The 22007-nt window shown below is 39.2% G+C and overlaps 2 long non-coding RNA genes across 4 annotated transcripts; both read right to left on the bottom strand.

The window, feature by feature from the left end:
- Positions 1-3732: 3732 nt before the first annotated feature.
- Positions 3733-21748, bottom strand: LOC122909368. 3 transcript variants are annotated; one of them, XR_006385129.1, is made up of 4 exons: positions 21653-21748; positions 20991-21074; positions 16903-16983; positions 3733-3772 (listed from the first exon to the last, which is right to left on the bottom strand). It is a non-coding gene; the product is annotated as an uncharacterized LOC122909368 (long non-coding RNA). The 3 variants fall into 3 exon arrangements; XR_006385130.1 differs by lacking the exon at positions 3733-3772 and adding an exon at positions 15691-15730; XR_006385128.1 differs by lacking the exon at positions 3733-3772 and adding an exon at positions 15695-15734.
- LOC122909378 lies at positions 14323-15613 on the bottom strand. The gene is made up of 2 exons (XR_006385132.1): positions 15572-15613; positions 14323-15459 (listed from the first exon to the last, which is right to left on the bottom strand). It is a non-coding gene; the product is annotated as an uncharacterized LOC122909378 (long non-coding RNA).
- Positions 21749-22007: the final 259 nt, after the last annotated feature.

Below are 22007 nucleotides of genomic sequence, written 5' to 3'. Positions count from 1 at the left end.
ATTATCCTTGGTAAAATTGTGCCACTTGGAAAGACAGGAGCATTAGTTAGGACAGTAATGAGAAAATATATAAGAAGCAAGTGTCCATCCTATTGGAAGGTAGACTAACCCATGAAAACTTAAAGAGATAGTGTTGTTTTTGCACCTTTTGTCTCTGTATACTAACTAATGGCTGTCTGTCATTAAGTCTATGGGCCTGACAACTTACAGTCTTGGTTTTGAACAGGTGAAGATAATCAAGTCAGTTCTAAGGGGCACAAAAACGAACACTGAGTTGAGAGTTTTTATAGGAGTCTGAAAGATGACCCAAGGCAAAGTTTGTTGAAAGGATGACCGTTTTTTTTTTTTTTAAGATTCTATTTTTAAGTAGTCTCTACAACCAACATGGGACTCGAACCTACAACTCCAAGATCAAGAGTTGCATGCTCGGGACACCTGGGTGGCTCAGGTCGTGGTCCCAGGGTCCTGGGACCAAGCCCCGAGTTGTGCTCTCTGCTCAGCAGGGATCCTGCTTCCCCACCCCCACTCCGCCTGCCTCTCTGCATCTTGTGATCTCTTGTCAGTCAAATAAATAAATAAAATCTTTAAAAAAAAAAAAAAAAAAAGAGTAGCATGCTCTACCAAGCCAGCCAGGTGCCCCCAAAGGATGACATCCTAACAAGATTTTCTGTTTTTTAGTCTTCAGGGCTAACTCAAATGATAGGTTCATCAGCTCTATGCTTGCCTTCTCCTCAAAGACTTTCCTATAGAGAAAAATAACATAGAAGACATCAAACTGAAAGGTAAATAGTAACAGGAGACAATGATACAATCCAAATCTAACCAAAAGACAAAATAATACAAATTGATCAGAGTCTAACATTTTATTCCTAATTTTAGGAGTTAAAAAAAGAAACTTGTGCTGAAAGTCACCATGAAAGTTTAAAGCTCAGATTCAGTTATGAAAGTACCATATCCTTATAGGCAAGATAGTCTTAGCAGTCTCAGAGTTACCATGTTGAGGATCCTGGACCATGGTAATAAAGATCTCAACAGAGTTTTTGTGGGACTTCTAAACTGCCAAAGCCCACCAATAAAAGATAAACAGTGACATGCCTAAGTCACAATAAGCCAAAAGCTTTCTACATCAAGGGAGAGCCCCCCTCCCCCAACACACACACCAGGGCAAAACTTAAGGGAATCATAATCTAAGGAATTTAGGAAGGGCTTTGGAATGGGTATTAGTATTTCTGTTGAATGGTTTTAATATAGGTACTGTAATGTGGGTATCTGACTGGAATAGGTGGGGTCGGAGAAGTGAGGTTATTTACTCATAGTTCAGGGTAAAGCAAAATTTTTCTCTTCTGTGTTATAATTTTTTTTTGAAGTTTTTATTTAAATTCCAGTTAGTTAACATACAGTGTAATATTAGTTTAAGGTGTACAATGTACTGATTCAACACCTTTATACAGCACCTGGTGCTCATCACAGTCAAACCCAGCGTGGGGTTTGAACTCATAACCCTGAGACCAGGAGTTGCATGCTCCACTGACTGAGCCAGCCAGGTGCTCCAAAGCAAGATTTTTTTAACTGGAGGGAGATACTTCTTATGGCTTTGCTTAGACCTTGGAGCTATTACTATGGCTTGAGTTAAGACCTTTGAGGGAGGGGCGCCTGGGTGGCTCAGTCTTTAAGCGGCTGCCTTTGGCTCAGGTCGTGATCCCAGCATCCTGGGATCGGGCACAGGGCTCCCTGCTCAGTGGGGAGCCTGCTTCTCCCTCTCCCACTCTCTCTGCTTGTATTCTTTCTCGCTGTGTCTCTATCAGATAAATAAATAAAATCTTAAAAAAAAAAGACCTTTAAGGGAATACTTGGGCCTTGGGTCTGTTATTGTAGTTAATGAGTAAAGATCTTCATTGGGTATATCAGCTTATTTCTCAATCCCTAATTAACCTTTTGCCCCATTTGAAGTCTTCAGGTATAGGTACATCTCATTTATCTACAGGTAGTGATTCTGGTAGCCATTAATTCCTGAAATACAATAACACTGGGCCATAACTTTGCTTGGATTAATTTCAACATTTTAAAAATGAAGGAGTGGAGGGGCATTTGCTGGCTCAGTTGTAGAGCATGCAATTCTTGATCTCAGGGTTATGGACTTGAGCCCCACATTGAGTAGAGAGATTACATAAAAATAAAATCTTCAAAAATAAAATAAGGGCACCTGGGTGGCTCAGTTGTTAAGCATCTGCCTCCGGCTCAGGTCATGGTCCCAGGATCTGGGGATCCATGTTGGGCTCCCTGCTCAGTGGAAAGTCTGCTTCTCCCTCTCTTGCTGTCTCCCTCTGACAAATAAATAAATTAAAATCTTAATAAAATAAAATACAAACGAAGACCTGGATTCTTTCTACTCTTAACATCCTATGACTTTAAGTAAGCTAAAAAGTAAAGGATATGAACAGACTACTCATAAGAAAATAAAATACCTCCTAAACTTATGAGAAAATGCTTACACTTATCCATAAAAAATGTAAACCAAAAGTATAAAGAGATACTATTTTTCACCAATACATATTGTAAAAATAAAATTTTTATTTAAAGATTTTATTTAATAGAGAGTATAGGTGAGAGAGAGGGAGAATCTGAAGCAGACTCTGCACTAAGCACAGAACCTGACACAGGGCTCAGTCCCACCACTGGGAGATCATGACCCAAACCAAAACCAACAGTTGGATGCTTAACCGACTGAGCCACACAGGTACCCCATAAAAATAAAAAAATTTATAATATGCTGGGTAAGCAAGTGTGGACAGACACATCTTAAAGGATTGCTAGAATTATAAATTTGTACATTAATGAAATGCAATTCAGTAATAGCTATAAAAATGTATAATACTCTTTTCTAGGAATTTATCCTTTAGATGTATCACAAATATTTGTGACACATGCACAGGGATATTCCTAGCAGCATTGTTTGTAACAGTAAAAAGTCAGAAACAACCTAAATGCCCATCTTAAAGTGATTTCGTTTTTTTTTTAAAGATTTTATTTATTTATTTGACAGAGATCACAAGTAGGCAGAGAGGCAGGCAGAGAGAGAGGAGGAAGCAGGCTCCCTGCTGAACAGAGAGCCCAATGCGGGGCTTGATGCGGGGCTTGATGCGGGGCTTGATGCAGGGCTTAATCCCAGGACCCTGGGATCATGACCTGAGCCGAAGGCAGAGGCTTTAACCCACTGAGCCACCCAGGCGCCCCTTAAAGTGATTTCAAATAAAGTAGGATATACCAAAACAACGGAAATGTTTGCAAAGAAATTAGGATTGGGATGCCTGAGCTCTAGCCCCAGTTGGGTGTAGGGAGTACCTTAAAAAAAAAAATTGGATACTTAGTATGTTTGGGAAATCGTGATTGAATAGTGCTGTAAGGGCACAAATGACCTTCTGGCATGCTGGCAATATTAACTGCTGTGATCTGGGTTCTGCTGACATAGGTATGTTCAGTTGTCCAATTGTTCACACCAGACACTTAAAACTCGTGCATTATTTTATGTATATGCTATGCTTCAAGAAAAAAAAATTATGAATACAGCAGTTTTATGTACTTATGTGCAATTATCCTAAAGATACATTGTTAACTGGGGTGCGTGGATGGTTAGTTGGTTCAGCGTCTGCCTTCGGCTCAGGTCATGATCTTGGGGTCCTGGGATGGAGTTCTGCATCAGGCTTCCTATTCACAGGGGAGTCTGCTTCTCTCCTTCCCTCTGCCACTCCCCCTGCTTGTGCTCTCTTGCTCTCTGTCAAATAAACAAACACAATGTTAAAAACAAAAGATACTGTTAATTTAAAAAATTATCAAATATCAGAGTAGTATATGTAAAATCCTGCATTTTGTAAAAAATATATGTGCATGGTTGTACAGACCTGGACAATTTAGAAATGTAGATAGGAAAGTGGTAGGAGTGGTTGCCTCTGAGCCATGTGTTTGGCCTAAGACATTTTTCAATATGTAAGCATTTGGCTCTTTAAATATTTTACTGTGTGCATGTATTACTCATTCAAAATTAATATAATTTATTAATTCAAATAATTTTTCAGAGATTTTTATTTATTTGACAGAGAGAGAGAAATCACAAGTAGACAGAAAGGCAGGCTCCATCCTAGGACCCTGAGATCATGACCTGAGCCAAAGGCAGAAGCTCAACCCATTGAGCCACCCAGGTGGCCCTCAAATAATTTTTAAAAGATTTTATTTATTTGAGAGAGAGAGAGAGAGACCATGGGAGGGGGGAGAAGGGGCAGAGAGAGGGAAAAAGAGAGCAGCAGACTCTTTGCTGAACAGGAAGTTGGATGCAGGCCTGGATCCCAGGACCCTAGGATCATGACCTGGGCCAAAGGCAGACACTCAACCAACTGAGCCACCCAGTGCCACTAAATAATTTTTGTTAGCTGTCTAGAACCCAAAATAAATGTCATTACACAAAAATTATTCTACTGATCATGGGTGGTATCCTCAGACCCTAAGTCTTAGCCTATTTACTATTTAATTACATTAAGTGGGTTTAGTTTTGTTTTCTTTTTTCTTAAGATTTATTTATTTGAGAGAAAGAAAGTGTGTGTGGAGGTGGGACAAAGTGAGAGGGACAAGCAAACTCTGCCCTTAGCACAGAGCTCAATGCAAGGCTTGCTCTCACGACTCCGAGATCATGACTTGAGTTGAAAACAAGCTTTGGAAGCTCAGCTGACTGAGCCACCCAGGCGCCCTGGTTTAGTGCATTCTTGAGTCCAAGATGATTATAAGCAACAAATTACCAGAGATAGAGGAGCTTACTAGAGGTAAGGATACTGAAAGTTAGAGTAAAGAGAACAGCTAGAACGTGAGTGGTAGAGAAAAATTAGAAAAAATGTAGATGAAGTAACCCACAGGAATAATACAATCAGGATCATTTGGTTAAGGGGCAAATGGCCATACCTATTCAGTAACTTTTGAACCTATGATACAGCAATTGCTGTTCATATATTCCACTTAATTCATAATGATAGAATAAAATAATGCCAAATAGATTACTTTAAAAGTCATGAGGTGTAGTCTTTGCACAATTCTAGTATGATCATAAAATAGATTTAGGTGGGAAGTGAAATGATCCTCGATTTGTGCTACCAGGATAGTGTGGCAGGTACATCCAAGAAGCTAGACGCAGTCCCTTTCTTTTCCTTTTCCCTCTTTTTGCCTCTGGATCCTGCCACTCTCAAATATAAAATGGCCTATTTTTTTTTTTCTCTGAGTATAGAGCTTGATTATCTGCTACAAAGGTCCCAGATATTAGAATATCAAGTAATTGTTTTCCTTTAATGAGAATATGCATGAGATTTGCGCGCACGCGGACATGTGTATACTTTTTTTTTTTTTTTGCTCAAAGCAGCAAAAGCAAAATACAAATCAGTTGGACACTTGTTGTTTTTATTTTTTTTAAGATTTTATTTATTTATTTGACAGAGATCACAAGTAGGCGAGAGGCAGGCAGAGAGAGAGAGGGGGAAGCAGGCTCCCCGCTGAGCAGAGAGCCCGATGTGGGACTCGATCCCAGGACCCTGAGATCATGACCTGAGCCGAAGGCAGCGGCTTAACCCACTGAGCCACCCAGGCACCCCAGTTGGACACTTGTTAAAGAATGTCTTATCTCACAGTGTCTGGGTGGCTCAGTCAGACATTTGCCTTTGGCTCAGTTCATGATCCTGGGGTCTGGTGATTGAGCCCGGCATCCAGCTCCTTGCTCAGTGGGGAGTTTTCTTCTTCCTTTCTGTCTCCCTGCTTGTGCTCTCTCTATCTCAAACAAATAAATGGAATCTTAAAAAAAAAATCTTATCTCCAACCAAACCAAGTAATCAGCCATAACAACACTAAAGACATTCCTATTTAGTTGAGGGAGAAAATAAACTTGCCTGTAACTGCTACTCTTATATCTACAAGTCATAAGCAATGCTCTAAGATAAAGAAGAGAATGAAGCAAAAGTATTAGAGGAGATAAAAAGACCATTATTTGAGGAAGAAACCTTTTCCCCCTTCTTAGAAAACTGATTTGAATCAGAAGAGTAATGTGGAGACTTAAAAGGAAAACATAAATATCAGTATTACTCTATATAGAAATGACTAATTATAAAAATAAAAATAATGTCCCATTTGGAGTACCAACATATAAAATATACAAATATGAAATTCATAGGAATTAAATTTGTAAGTATATAGGATCTGTATCTTAAAGATGCAAGTATTTATTTTATTTTTTTAAATTTTATTTATTTATTTGACAGAGAGAGAGATCACAAGTAGGCAGAGAAGCAGGCAGGGGTGGGGGTGGGTGGGTGAGGGGTGGGGGAAGGGAATAGGGAAGAGGAAGCAAACCAATTTGCCCCCATAAAACTCAGGAGGGTCACAGAATTGACACCAGATACGATGGATAGTGGAGATTAAGGTTCCACATAACAAAGAGAGGTTGAGAGATTGGATACAGGAACTGTAAATCCCTCCTCCTAAACATCTCCACATACCTACTCACAAGACATTCTTTGCATTTAGTCAAAAGGAGACGTACACAGCCCAGGGCACAAGGTATAGTTGTGGGAATAAATGGGAGCTGAAAAGGGAATTCAGTGAAAGTCTGTTTTTTAAATACTGTCACTTTCAGTCCCATTTCCCTGTCCTATATGCAAAATATTATCAGCCAGGAGAACCAAAAGATTTGGAGAGCAACTCAGCACTAAGCACAAGACTCAGTATCAGACTGATATGAAGGATGCCCCCCAAACAGATGGCTTTCTAGCCAGTGACTCACAGTTGAAGCTCCCCAGGTAACAGATTAAATATGGGGGCACCTGGGTGGCTCAGTGGGTTAAGGCCTCTGCCTTTGACTCAGATCATGATCCCAGAGTCCTGGGATCGAGCCCCGCATCAGGCTCTCTGCTCAGCAGGGAGCTGCTTCCCCCTCTCTCTCTGCCTGCTTCTCTGCCTACTTGTTTTCTGTCTATCAAATAAATAAAATCTTTAAAAAAAAAAAGCAATATTTTAAATTCATTTTAAAGAATACCTCAGTGTATCTTCAAAGTAAATGTGAAGTGTTAATTAAGGCATACCAGTATGTCTGAAATTAAAAGCTGTAGAGTATCTTATTTCCCTTAGAAGTCTACTAGGAAATAGAAATATTTTTTTTTTTATTTGAAGATGTAATCAATTTATAAAAATGAACTGACATGGGCGCATGGGTGGCTCAGTGGATTAAGCCACTGCCTTTGGCTCAGGTCATGATCTCAGGGCCCTGGGATCGAGCCCCGCATCTGCCTCAGCATTCCTGCTGGAATCAACGAGAGCCCTCTCGAGCCCAGCAGGTAGCCTGCTTCCTCCTCTCTCTCTGCCTCCCTCTCCGCCTACTTGTCATCTCTGTCTGTCAAATAAATAAAATCTTAAAAAAAAAAAAAAGTGAACTGACATGTAGGAAACTTCACATACTAAGATAACTTTCACTGAGCTCCTCCTATGTGCTTGACATTAATAGTCAGGGTTATAGATGACTTTTTTTTTTTTAAAGATTTTATTTGACACAGAGAGAGAGATCACAAGTAGGCAGAGTGGGAGGGGGAAGCAGGCTCCCTGCTGAGCAGAGAGCCCGACATGGGGCTTGATCCCAGGATCCCGAGATCATGACCCGAGCCAAAGGCAGAGGCTTAACACACTGAGCCACCCAGGTGCCCCACGGACTCCTTTCAAGAAACTCACTATCTAGTAGCGGCATGACTCCTTATAAAACAATCAGAAAAGTTGAACACTACTATCCTTAAGAAAGTGAGAAACCAGTGAAGGATTTTCTGTAGTAGAGAAATATGGTAAATACCATAGACTGGCTAACCCATTCTCCATTCTTCTCTGCTGTCTGCATTCACTAAAGAAACTAGGAAAAGTAAACGTGTTCACATTCCAAGCTTCTCTTGCAATGACAGATGGTCATGTTGAAAAAATTCTGGTGAGTAAAATATAAATCTACTTGAAAAGTCTTCTGGCAAAGCTTCTGATTACCTGATGGCTATACAGGGTTTGCTCTACCCCTTGCCTTCTTGACTTAACTCCGGTTATATCTAAAACTCTGCCAGACATCCTGTAACCCAAAGGGCAAGACCAGTAGTGTCCCACATAACACAGCAATGATGACATTGAGCTACTTAAGCAAAGCCTGCAGCCATCTCCAGAAAAAACCATTTAAGTGATTTAAATTGGGTTTTCTGTTATCTGAGTCTGTCTTCCTAACTAACAAAAGTTGTAAGAATGTGTATTTCAAAAAAAAATTTTTTTAAGATTATTTATTTATTTATTTGACAGACAGAGATCACAAATAGGCAGAGAGCCAGGCAGAGGGAGGACGAAGCAGGCTCCTGGCTGAGCAGAGAGCCCGATGCAGGGCTCGATCCCAGGACCATGGGTCATGACCCAAGCTGAAGGCAGAGGCTTAACCCACTGAGCCTCCCAGGCGCCCCAAGAATGTGTATTTTAGAAGGCCATTCCTGAGTTAGTACAGAGGATGGATTGAGAAGAGGGCAAGCATGTATGAAGGTAGTGAGACTTGTTAGGAAGTGATTAAGGTAGGCTAAGGAAGAAAAACAAGGGCCTGCCTGAACTAAGATAACTGCAGTGGGGATATTGAGGAAAATATGGACTAAAGAGGTATTTAAAAGATGAAGAGACAGGGCAAAATGGAGAAACTCTTTGAAATGTCTTCAAATTTCTAATTGAAGCAAATAGATGGATAGCTGTGCTGTTCTCTGAGACAAAACAGTGAGGGGCTGTTAAGTTCAGCTTTGGACATAGTTTGATACCTATGGGGCAATGCAAAAATGATCAGAAGGCAGTTGACTATGGTTCTTGGAGTTCAAAAGTGAGGTCTGGATTGGAGAAATCCAGATTTGACAGTAACCATCATATAGGGTAGTAATGTCCAACAGAACTAATAATGTAAGCCACGTATGTTATTTTAAAATAAAAATAAATAGATAATATTAATTTTATGACTTTAACTCAAAATAACCAAAATATTATTTCAACATATTATCAATAATTAATGTGATAAAGTACATGCTAAGTCTTTAAAATCTGATGTGTATTTTACATGTAAGGCACATCTGTTAATCTGAATGCCTTTTTTATCGCAAGTAGTTGATTTATATATAAATTTCATAAAATTTATAGTTGAAAAGTAGATTCATATACCCAAATTGTTCCAAACAGTCAAGTTTTCCAATAAGTGAAAGAAGGTGATTTTCCTTTATTTACACCCACATTAAAAAAATCCTGTTCATCCTTTTTAAAAAGAATTGATTTAACCTTCAGAGCAAAAGCATATCAGTTTGAGGATTGTTATCTGTCTAAATAAATGTAATAAATTTTGAGTCATTGTTCCAAATTAATGAGTAAATTTAAAAGCAAATTAATAGATAAAACACTTCAAATTTCTTACAAATTTTATAGTACACTTATATAACAATGTCAAATACAGTTAAATTCTTGTACATGCTGATTCATATTTGAAAAATGTATAAAATTATTTATTTTTTAAAGTTTCTATTTCAAAATAAGTTCTAGTGCTTGTCTAAGTAGGGCACAAATAAGCTTTTTTCTTTTCCTTGGAGCTTCAAATTTAGGTCATTCATATGCAATATATTGGGAAGAAAACCACCATTTTCTTTCTTTCTTTCTTTTTTTAAAGTAAGCTCTATGCCTAATATGGGGCCTGAACCCAGAACCCTAAGATCAAGAGTCACATGCTCCACCAACTGAGCCAGCCACGTGCCCCCACCATTTTCTTCTTGATTAATAAATATCTGGCTAGCATTTCTGTTGTTGCAAGAAAATCTTAAACTAGTGTTAGTAATACAGTAAGTTTTTTAGAATTCTTTCACAATTCAACCAACTAACAAAGTATGTAAGATCACTAAATTTCCTTTTTAGTCTTCCAGCAATCCTATTAGCTGATGTTGATTCATAGCTTTTGCACTCATATAATGAACATTAAACCGTACCCTTGACACCTGTCATAGAAACCATTTAAAAAAATTGACCGCAACTATCTTCAAAATGTATCATACAGGTAGAATAACAAATAAGGGGAAGCTTTTAAAAATTTCAAAAAGATCTGACATTTTACCTAACTTACCTAAAATGCCATTTACTGTGACAGAGATAATTTTTTTTTCTCATCTATCTGAAACTCTTCTAACAAATGTAAAAGATTAAAAAATATCTACATAGGAGCACCTGGGGGCTCAGATCATGATCTGCAGGTGCGGGGATGGAGCCCCACATAGGGCTCCCTGCTCAGCAGGGAGTCTGCTTCTCCCTGCGCCTTTCCCCTGCTATTTCTTGGTCTCAAATGAATAAATAAAAAAAATTCTTTTAAAAAGTAAAATAAAAAATGGAGTGCTTGGGTGGCTCAGTGGGTTAAGCCTCTGCCTTCAGCTCGGGTCATGATCTCAGGGTCCTGGGATTGAGCCCCGCATCGGGCTCTCTGCTCAGCAGGGAGTCTGCTTCCCCCCACCCCCTGCCTGCCTCTCTGCCTACTTGTGGTCTCTGTCAAATAAATAAATAAAATCTTAAAAAAAAACAAAAAACAAAACAAAAAAACAAAAAACCCCACAAACCTATATGGGGCACCTGGCTGGCTCAGTCAGTTGAGGAAACAACTCTTGATCGTGGGGTCATGAATTCAAGCTCCACTTTGGACACAGAGCTTACTTAAAAAAACAAAACCAAAACCAAAACAAAACAAAACAAAAAAACAAAACGCTACACAGGTTTTAGGCCATGAATTCAAATTATTGCTTCATAAATGTTTTAAGTCCTATGAGACAAAATGTACTCCAAATTTTGAGCTGCAGCTCTTATATTACATAACTCATCCAAAGAAAAACACTTTTCAGATTCTAAGTCAATTAATCTTTGATAGTTAGGAAGGTCCTGTATTCTACAATGTTTGGTTACCTAAGGACTTTGTACTTTCTTAATAAAATATTTCTTAGGCTTTAATCCATAATTTTCTAACAATTTCTGCTACTGAAATATTTTATTATCTATTCAAAACCAGTTTTTTTTTCATGTGAAAATCCAAGCTGTTTTATAGCTGGCCAAACTTAAAATCAACCTTAAAAAAGAAAAAACTGTTTAAGAAACGTTGTTGAAGGGGCGCCTGGGTGGCTCAGTGGGTTAAGCCACTGCCTTCGGCTCAGGTCATGATCTCAGGGTCCTGGGATCAAGTCCCGCATCGGGCTCTCTGCTCAGCAGAGAGCCTGCTTTCCTCTCCCTCTCTCTCTGCCTGCCTCTCTCTCCGTCTACTTGTGATCTCTCTCTGTCAAATAAATAAATAAAATCTTAAAAAAAAAAATGTTGTTGAACATTTAATTCTAATTTCCAGTGACTGAAGTTCAATTTTTTGACTTTGAAAGATTTCACTCATTATGCATTTGCTGAAACTGTCTCAGTATTAACCACTTCTTTACTGTCTTTTTCAAATACCAGCTTTTTGGGGCACCTGGGTGGCTCAGTTGGTTGGGTGGCTGCCTTTAGCTCAGGTCATAATTCTGGAGTGCTGGAATCAAGTCCAGCTTTGGGCTCCCAGCTCCACAAGGAGTCTGCTTCTCCTCTGACCTCCTTTCTCATACTCTAATAAATAAATAGAATCTTCAAAAAAAACAAAAACAAACAAACCAGCTTTTCTTTGTCCCAGCCAACTGCAATTAACCATTCATCATGAAATGTGTAAAGTACCTTCTTCCAGTCTTATTGTTCCACTTGTAATACTAGATTCTGTATCTCTATTTTTCAGTATGCCTTCATTTTAAATTAAAAAATGTGCATATATTCATGTCTGAACTAGAAAGATAATTATAATTAAGTATTTCAATTAATTATCAATTATTGTTTAAGTATCACTGTAATTCTTATTGTCTGTATAAAATACTCAGGTAAAGATGCTATGTTACATCAATTCATAGAAAAAAATAATGTGCCCTGAATCCATCTGTTGACACCAATGCAGTGATGTGTGTTTTTTTTTTTTTTTAATATTTATTTATTGAGAGAGAGACAGTGAGAGAGAGTATGAGTGAGGAGAAGGTCAGAGAGAGAAGCAGACTGACTCCCCATGGAGCTGGGAGCCCCATGCGGGACTCAACTGGGACTCCAGGATCATGACCTGAGCCAAAAGCAGTTGCCCAACCGAGCCACCTAGGCTCCCGAGTGATGTGTTTTATGTAGTATTACACATGACACAGGAGTTTGACAGGCATACTACAATAATCATGAGCAAGGTAGCAAGTTAACTGTATTTCTAAAAAAAAAAAAAAAAAAAAAAGTTGCTAAAAATATTTTACACTGCTTTTTTATATTTAATTAAATAAGAAATTCACTTAGTCCTGGTGAGCTCAAGTGCTTAATAGCCGCAGACAGCCGCAGATATATTAGCACATACAGAAGTGATTGATAGCCAAAAGGCTTGCAATTTTTATTCCATTTTTCATTTATTTTATATAATTTCCAGGGTTTTGAACTTATTTGGGTTGTTACTCTTGCATTCTTTCTAAAAGTAAGGCAGCAGAAATGGAAATGGTTGGATGTTCTGTACAGGACAACTTATAATATACATCGTGGCTTACTCTAGTAGACATGGGCCAATCTCTTAAAAAAACTATATAGTTCCTAAAAACAATCAACTTTATCTCTTTGGAAAATGCCTTTTAAATGTGTCAATGAAAGTTTAACAATGGGGTTTCAAAAAAAATTTTTAAGGTGTGTAGCACACAATTTACAAATGATAAAAACACATGTAATACCCTTTATTGTAAGTTCCATATAGCCAACGGATTCTCATAGAAGGCTTTTGATTTTTGCCTAACTCTTGTATCTGTAGCCAATCTGTGGTTACAGTTTGACCAGGACTTTACAAATGGAGTTGCATCGCAATAAAGAGTTGCATCGCAAAATAAAAATGGAGTTGCAATTTCCCCAATAAATTTATTGTCATTAGATCTGATATGTGATCTATTGTTAAACTATTTCTCACCCTTGTACAAATTATGTTCATGAAATTAAAACCTCTTTCAGCTTCAACATTATTGATGGCAATAGTGTTAACTATTTTTTTAGCTATCTGTATAGCTGTAGGAATTGAAACACTATTAGATTTTATATTATTATTTACAAATTCCCGAAAATCATTCAAATCAATTTCTTATTTTAAAATTTCACATAGATGAAATGATTTTTTTTCACCAGGTATCCATGGTGATTTCTTTTTTTTTTTTTTTTAAATATTTTTTATTTATTTATTTGACAGAGAGAGAGATCACAAGTAGGCAGAGAGGCAGGCAAAGAGAGAGAGGAGGAAGCAGGCTCCCTGCTGAGCAGAGAGCCCGATGCGGGACTTGATCCCAGGACCCTGAGATCATGACCTGAGCAGAAGGCAGCGGCTTAACCCACTGAGCCACCCAGGCGCCCCGGTGAAGTCATTTCTTCATAAGGCCATGTAGAGGGTTCTAGCAAGTCAAAATAATTAAAAATACTTTCATCATGGTTTCTGTCAGTTATAAGATGTAAATGCATGTGTTCAATTATGTTTTCTAGTAACATATACTTAGAAAGAGCATTAAATTTATATATATATATATATTTTTAAAGGTTTTATTTATTAGACAGAGATTACAAGTTGGCAGAGAGGCAGTCAGAGTGGAGGAAAAAGGCTCCCTGCTGAGCAGAGAGCCCGATGTGGGGCTCAATCACAGAACTCTGAGATCATGACCTGAGCCAAAGGCAGAGGCTTTAACCCACTGAGCCACCCAGGTACCCCTAAATTTATTATTTTTACTAAATGGAATATCTTAAACTTATCTGACTTAATCAAACCTTCAATCTGAGACTCATGCTTTCCAGTACCAATATTTAAAATTTTCCAAGGCTCTTATGGTACGTTTGATCAATTTTTCTGCTTTCTGAATGTTTGTTGATCTGGACTGTAATGCAGTTGAAATCAGTGAAAATTCTTGAAGAATGTCAATCATTAAAGCAAGGTCTTGCAAAAAATGAATGTTAGCTAATCTCTTTGCCAAACCAGAGTAAAATTAGAAAAATGCATATATAATATAGGATATGCATGCCGTACAGCAGTAGTAGCTTATAAACCACATGATACCCATCTTGGTCCCATTACCCGGCTAATTTTAATAATTTCAATTTTAAGATCTTTAGCTACATTTTCTAAAAGCTTGTTTAGATTTTTATTAGAGTGGTGATAAGTGGAATAAATTTTATCAAGAAGTAGTTTAAAATGATAGTTGTTTTATTTCAGATATTGTATCATCAATTGACAATGAAATCGATAGTTTAAACAATTCTTTTAATGAATTTAGGAAAGTTTTCCAACAATTTTGTAGCTACTTCAGACTTTCTTCCCAGAATTGTATTAGCACTATCAGAACAAAATGCAACTAAATTTGCTTTCAAATTTTCATTAGTAAACCCACGATCATTTAAAGAACTCAATATTGTACTGAAAATACACGCTGCTGCAGATGACACCAATTCTTTTTAAGCAACAAATAACATAACTAGTGTGGGAGCCAACTGAACTGTGCACTGGAGATAAACCACTAGAGTGCTTTTCTTCGAAACTGTAGATGCCTCATCAATTATGATGCAGATTTTGGCATTCTCTTCTATAATATTCTTAAATATCTTCATTTTCATTTCTTTTCCAATATGTTCTGCTATTCTTGTTGCACTATATCATGTATTTATGAACAGCTGACCTCTCCATTTTTCTCTTGTAATTCTATTGCCCCCTCAATATCAGATAAAGGTCTATTGTGTTTTACTAAACTGTAAACAGTATTGAAAACTTTTACAGTAGCATCAGTATTTTTATTATTTTGTTTATGCACTAAATCAGAATTTGAGTCATTAATTGATTCCTTTAACAAATCCTGAATTTTACCATGGGCTTTAGAAACATCGTGTTCCCTAATTTTTTTCCGCAGAGAAGCCTGTCTAGTAGTTTTATTACTGCGAGTAGGGGTTACTCAATATGCAATCTATTCCTTAGACACATGGACATGCTTTTCTGCTTTTGATCCCAAATGCCAAACTACTGAACAATCCTTATATCCTAATTTACCTTCTTTTAATTTCAAGCCATTTGTACTGTTCTGTAAACAAAAATGCTTGTTTTTCATTCCAACAATATGGAAGCACAAGATTATTTGTTTCTTCCTTTGATGAATATGATGGATTTTCCTCAATGATTGGTTGTTCAACATATTTGAAATCTGATTCCTTCGACTTAGACAATCCACAATGATTTTTGCTATTATTATTTCCTTGTCTGTTTTCACCTTCTTCACATTTTAAAAAATGCAAAAAATCTCCCTGTCGTTTTGGCATTTTAGGGAACAGAATCTGAAAAATAATACAAGTAAAGTTCTTGAGAACACTTTAAGGATTAATGTAAAAATTTGTTAATGATTTCTTTACAAAATTTTAGAAATAAATTTTGAATTAAAATACTTACTCTGCGGGCACCTGGGTGGCTCAGTGGGTTAAAACCTCTGCCTTCCGCTCAGGTCATAATCTCAGGGTCCTGGGATCAAGCCCCACATCAGACTCTCTGCTCAGCAGGGAGCCTGCTTCCTCCTCTCTCTCTGCCTGCCTCTCCACGTATTTGTGATCCCTGTCTGTCCAAAAGCAAAACAAAACAAAACTTAAATAAATAAATAAAAAATAAAAGACTTACCCTGGTTTTTAATTTGTACCTATAACTTCAATATGACTTGCTATTTGGTGAAAAATTCACTATCAGTTTTTTTTTAAGTTTTTAAATATTTTTAGTAATTTCTACACCCAATGTGGGGCTTGAATTCATGACGCTGAAATAAAAGCTGGATGCTCCTCCTGACTGAGATAGCCAGGTGAACGTTTTTAAAATTTTATAGCCAATGTCATGAAATCTGACTATGAATGTTTGATTAACATCCAAGTCAAGAGAGAAGTTGCTCATATGATTTACAACTGAGTATAGTTCCAATGTGAAAAGTGGTTAATAGTTTCATTTAAAAGAAGAAAAGTGAAGGGCGCGTGGGTGGCTCAGTGGGTTAAGCCGCTGCCTTCGGCTCAGGTCATGATCTCAGGGTCCTGGGATCGAGTCCCGCATCGGGCTCTCTGCTCAGCGGGGAGCCTGCTTCCCTCTTTCTCTCTCTGCCTGCCTCTCCATCTACTTGTGATTTCTCTCTGTCAAATAAATAAATAAAATGTTAAAAAAAAAAAAAAAAAGAAGAAAAGTGAAAAGATGAAGATGTATACCAAAACTCCATTCACTTATCAATGACATCATCTTTGTTGAAATAAGGAAGAGTTTTCAAGTATTACAAGGTTTTCTCAATTGTTCACATAGCACACAGTCCAGCAATTTAGAGATGTATCATATTTTTAGTCTTAATCTGCATTAACATTTTAACCACCACTTTCTTAACTTTTGATACTCAGTCAATAATAAATCAAGCCCTGATTTGTAGTTTGACATTTACCTTGGTGTAAATACTCTAATCATGTTGCAGGAGCATGCTGTTATATAGTATTTCTACCACTCAGATACAATAGGTATAAATAATCTCAAATTAAGATATGATGAGTTTTGAGTATTTACTACCTTAAATGTAACAACTTATTTCCTTGTAACCTTATATACTTCAAATTTTAAAATATACTTTAATTTTTAACAACGCCCACAAAACTCCTGAAAATCTTACAATCAGTTCTTGCAAGCCAGTTCAATCAGTTCTTGCAAACCACCTCCAACACACTTTGCACTTAATGACAGAACTAAAAAACCACAAATATACTTACATCGCTAGGACAGGTGCTAAGCTCTTTATTATCACCACAGACCAGAACAATGTATTCAAGAACATGTTTTGATGGTTCTTCCTAAAAAGGAATTGAGCAAATTTACAAGTCATGAAAACCATTCAAACCAAACTTGCATTTACAATCAGGAGGTTTTGTTGTCAGAATTAGCAAGACTTCCTCAACAGAGGAAGTCTTGCAGGTGGCACAGAATAATCAGAAAAAGCAGCAGCACAGGAGCAGATTTCAGAGTAGAGGAGTAAGTAATGATGACAAAACCCAAAGAGAAACTAAATCTACATAGAGGAATAAAGCCATGTGGATTCCTTTTCCATTTCCTTTGGAAATGGAAAATAGTACAGGGATTGTATTAAAAAGACACATCACGGTACTATATTCTTTAACTGGCTGACTATCGATAATTTTTTAGATAACTAAAATCAAAATCACAGAGTTCTTGAATAGCTCTGCTTTATCCTCCATATCCTTACACAAGCAAACATCAAGCCCTGACTTTTTCAAATCTTTCTTTACATATATACTACCTATAGAATACACCAAGCCCTAAATACCTGGGTCAAAACCCTAGATTTTATTCTATAGGTAAATGAACCAGTCAACAGTGCTAAGATGCAAACAATATTAAAGCTGTGGTTCAAGATTAAGAAAATATGAAGTGTGGAAAGACTAATAACAAGATAATTCGACAATAGTAATGTAGTACTAAAATAAAAGGCTAGAAGGACAATAAACTCTTCTATATGTGTATTAAATAAAATTTATAATAAAAGGGCTCCTTTTGTACTTACAAATTTTTGTCATTCTTTTAGCATACTGTGTTTAGCTACACACATGCGTATGTGCATATGGCAAAACTCAAAGAGGATGCTGTGCTATAATGTAGACTGAAGGCTGGAAAGAGATTTATAGGAAGACTCAGGAATCCATAATAGAGTATGTTAAGTAGTAACTTTTTGTATCTGAAGAACCCTCAAGCAGAGGACTGTACCCAGGAGCATTTCATCTTTAACTGATGGTACTATTAAAAAAAACAAGAGAAATAAGCATATCCTAGTGGAGCCCAGCAGAGGATAGGGTTATAAAGGTAAGTAAATTCCGTTTCTGAGTATATTCTAAAACTGAATTAAATTATCACTGTTCTTTTCCTGTGGAACAATTTAAAGGCAATGGTGGAGGTGGCACCTGGCTGACTCAGTCATAGCAGCCGGACTCATTTTTTTTAGTGTTATGTCCTGCTGAAGCGAGCATGGACTCTTGAGCTCCTAGTTGTGGGTCTGAGCCCCATGTTGGATATAGAGATTACTTAAAAATAAAATCTTAAAATAAATAAATAAATAAAATAAAATAAGGAGTATTTTTACTCTCTTCTTTCTGATACTGAAATTCCGCTTAGAGTATACAAGCATACCTCTGAAATATTACAGGTTCAGTTCCAGGCTATTACAATAAAGCGACTATCACAATAGAGTCAAATGAATTCTTTGGTTTTCCAGTGCATATAAAAGTTATGTTGGGCGCCTGGGTAGCTCAGTGGGTTAAAGCCTCTGCCTTCAACTCAGGTCATGCTCCCAGGGTTTGGGATCAAGCCCTGCATCAGGTTCTCTGCTCAGCGGGGAGCCTGCTTCCTCCTCTCTCTCTGCCTGCCTCTCTGTCTACTTGTGATCTCTGTCATATAAATAAATAAAATCTTTAAAGAAAAAGTTATCTTCATATTAGACTGTAGTCTATTAAGTATGATGTAATGTCTAAAGAAACGTACATAGCTTATTAAAAAATACTTTATTGCTAAAATATGCTAACCATCATCTGTGCTTTCAGGGAGTTATTAGCAATAATCATTAAAAAAAAAGTTTAAACTATTATGGGAATTACTGAAACGTGACAGAGACACAAAATGAGCAGATGCTGTTGGGAAAAATGTTGACGACTAACTCGCTTGATACAGTGCTGCCAAAGACCTTTGAAAACACAGTTATCTGTGAAGCACAATAAAATCAAATACAATAAAACATGGTATGCCTGTGTAAATTTGCTTCTCCATATAGATCTATCAAATATTCAATCCTCTTTTCTGAAACAAGGCTGAATAAGAGGTTCTATGAAGTTGGATGTATAAAATTCTGAATGCAAAAATGCAAAAGATTCTCTATATTTAAAATTAAATTAAGAGAGTTTTAAACCTCAGCTGAAGAAAATCTGGTATGTTAATTCAGTAAGAGTTTATCATGTAGTTGTTTATTCCACAGAGTATTACACAAACTTACACCTATTTATTTTTCCAATCTCAATCTTGTAGTTTCCCTGTTTCTCAAAGGCACATGTTATAACACCCATGTCACTCCTGGTTCTAGTTGCACAAAATATCAAGTTTGTAATGTCCCATTCAGGGGCGTCTGGGGGGCTCAGTGGGTTAAGCCTCTGCCTTCCGCTCAGATCATGATCTCAGGGTCCTGAAATCGGGGCTCCGCAGGGAGCCTGCTTCCTCCTCTCTCCCTGCCTGCCTCTCTGCCTACTTGTGATCTGTCGAATAAATAAAAATCTTAAAAAACAAAAAAGTCCCATTCATTTGTTTCTAAACCACAGTCAGGAGGAAACAAAATTATTTTTCCCAAAGACCCATGAAATATTCCTGCCAAATGCTTTTCCGTACCAAAAAAAAAAAAGCCATGGTAGCTCTTCAATTTCCACAGCTACATCATTACTCTACAACATTACTCTACAACATAGGGATGGCAGAACCAGCACCCAGCCTATCTTGGTACCCACCAATTTATAAGGTCCCAAGTGTCAAAAAAAAAGGGGGGGGGTTACCATATGTATTGTTAATGGGGAAGAATGTCAAGGAAATAGCTTGTAAAGAATTTCCATATGAGGGGTGCCTGGGTGACTCAGTGGCTTTAAGCCTCTTCCTTCAGCTTAGGTCATGATCCCAGCGTCCTGGGATCCAGCCTGCTCCTCCCCCACCCCCACCTGCCTCTGTGCTGACTTGTGATCTCTCCGTGTCAAATAAATAAATAAAATCTTAAAAAAAAAAACACTTTCCATATGACCCTACTAGAACAAGAAACAAGAAACAACATCTTAACACCGCAATGTTTAAAGAGGGGATATTATCTGATTTAGAAAACTGACATTTGGAAAAATGGTTTATCAGGATGCCCTAAACCTACAGCAATTAACAAACATTAAACGGGCACTCATTTAAAGAAAAATTATACAACTTTGACAGCAAACTTCAACTAACCACTATTTTGTGTAAGCTTCTGGCTAGCTACCACTTTAAACAGACCCTTTGCAAAACTTTACAGTTTTGGGTGAAAACCATCCCCCAATACATCATGACCCCAGTTCCCCTAAACCTACAAAGCATGGCTCACAGAGTCACATGTCCTTTTCTTTGTTCCAAAGTGAAGATTCCTGGGTCCCACCCTCAAATTCTGATTCAGCAGGTGTGGTGTGAGGCCCAGAAATCTACACACTTACACTTCCTAATGCTCAGAGACCACTGTCCCAAAGGGAAGACAGTCTGAAAACCACGCGTGTTCCTGGTGATGCAGGGTCTTCCTTATGAACGTCAACTCCTGCATTATGCTGTAACGTGGTGATCTCAGAGGTTGGAGAAAGCTTCAAGCTACCTGCCTTCGCGTCACCAAGCTCCGGAAAGCTCACACTTTGAGTGCTTGCAACCCTTCTTGCTTTCTCCGGTCCCTTCCCTCTAACCTGCACGTCGTGTTTCAAAGGACGCTCCTGCCCCGCTTCCAAGCACACTCTTAAGAGAGCACTTTGCCCCCATGAAGTATAAAGTGGCGCTAATGAAGGCATAAGAAGCCTGATTCCATGTGCAACATGTCCTTTCGGGCACAGTCTTTGTGCTGGCCCTGCAGGTGCTCAGAGACCCCTCTCGGTCAATTTCCTCATCCTGTGCCATACTCCCCAGGGTCCAGTACCTGCGAGACATCCACGCCCAGCTGCTGAATGATGGACAGGCGAGGTACCATCATCACAGAACGGCTTACCGCGCATAGGTTTGGGATTCTGGGAAACACCCGAATTTCGTTGCTACTTACACTGACAAACTGAATGTCATCCTCATTTTCATCCGTTGTTGCCTCAGATGCCTCGGGCCCAGCTGGAGGGACAGACTCTATCATCTATAAAAATAAGCCAGAACATGCTTATCGACATACGGCCACGTACCTGGAGGAAGAGATTCTTCCCAAAAAGAGCGAAAAAGGAAGCGCTCTGTAAGACAGACAGCAAGCTCTCGAGGAAACCGAAGTGAGCACAACTGCATGCAAACCCCACCAAGAACAGGACTCGATGGATGGAGTCGGGCTCTGCCTCTGCAGACGTGGAGCCATCCACAGGGAGGGACGCCGAAAACGACTTACCAGCCCCTGCGAATTCCCCAAATCTCCTCGAGGAGGAGGGAGGCACGCACACCGCCCAGGAGCGAGCCTGTCTCAAAATGTCGCTCTCGCGGCCCGAGCAGCGGCCACAGGGACCTCCGTGGCCGGCGCACAGGGCCGGGGGCGGCCGGGCGGCCATTGTTACTGCTGGTTCCCCGCTCAGACCCGCACCATGCCGGAACGCGGAGCTCGGCCCGAGACGCGGACACTGTCGGCCCGCCGCGGCGGTGGGCGCCGCGCACCAGGCCTCACTCTCAGCAAAACACAAAGCCCTTCCCGGCTCGCCTGAGAATGCCGCGGCCCAACGCTCGCCCACTCACCTCCGACCCCGGGTCTCCCATTTCTCCGACGGCCTGACAGCACCACCGCTCCTGCGGTCCCCGCCGCCGCCGCCGCCGCCGTCGCAGCCGTCCCCGCCGCCGCTGCCGCCGCCGCCACGACTTCCCTTCCCGCCCAGCACCGCTTCGCGCCGCCGTGACCCGCCCCTGCGTGAGCGCCGACGCCGCCGACGCCACCGACGCCGCGGGCGGAAAGAGGTGCGAAACCGCTTCAAAAGGAGGAGCGACCGGCTCTGGGCCGCTATCCCCCGGAGCCTCTGTCTCGCAGTCCCGGCCTGCCGTCCCCGGGTCGCGCGGGAAGCCGGGAGTTGTAGTTCTGGTCGCGCCCGAGACTGTC

The sequence above is a fragment of the Neovison vison genome, chromosome 1, assembly GCF_020171115.1.
Source record: "Neovison vison isolate M4711 chromosome 1, ASM_NN_V1, whole genome shotgun sequence".
NCBI lineage: Eukaryota > Metazoa > Chordata > Mammalia > Carnivora > Mustelidae > Neogale > Neogale vison.
Note: the sequence above shows the minus strand (reverse complement) of the source record. Positions and strands in the feature narration are given on the sequence as shown.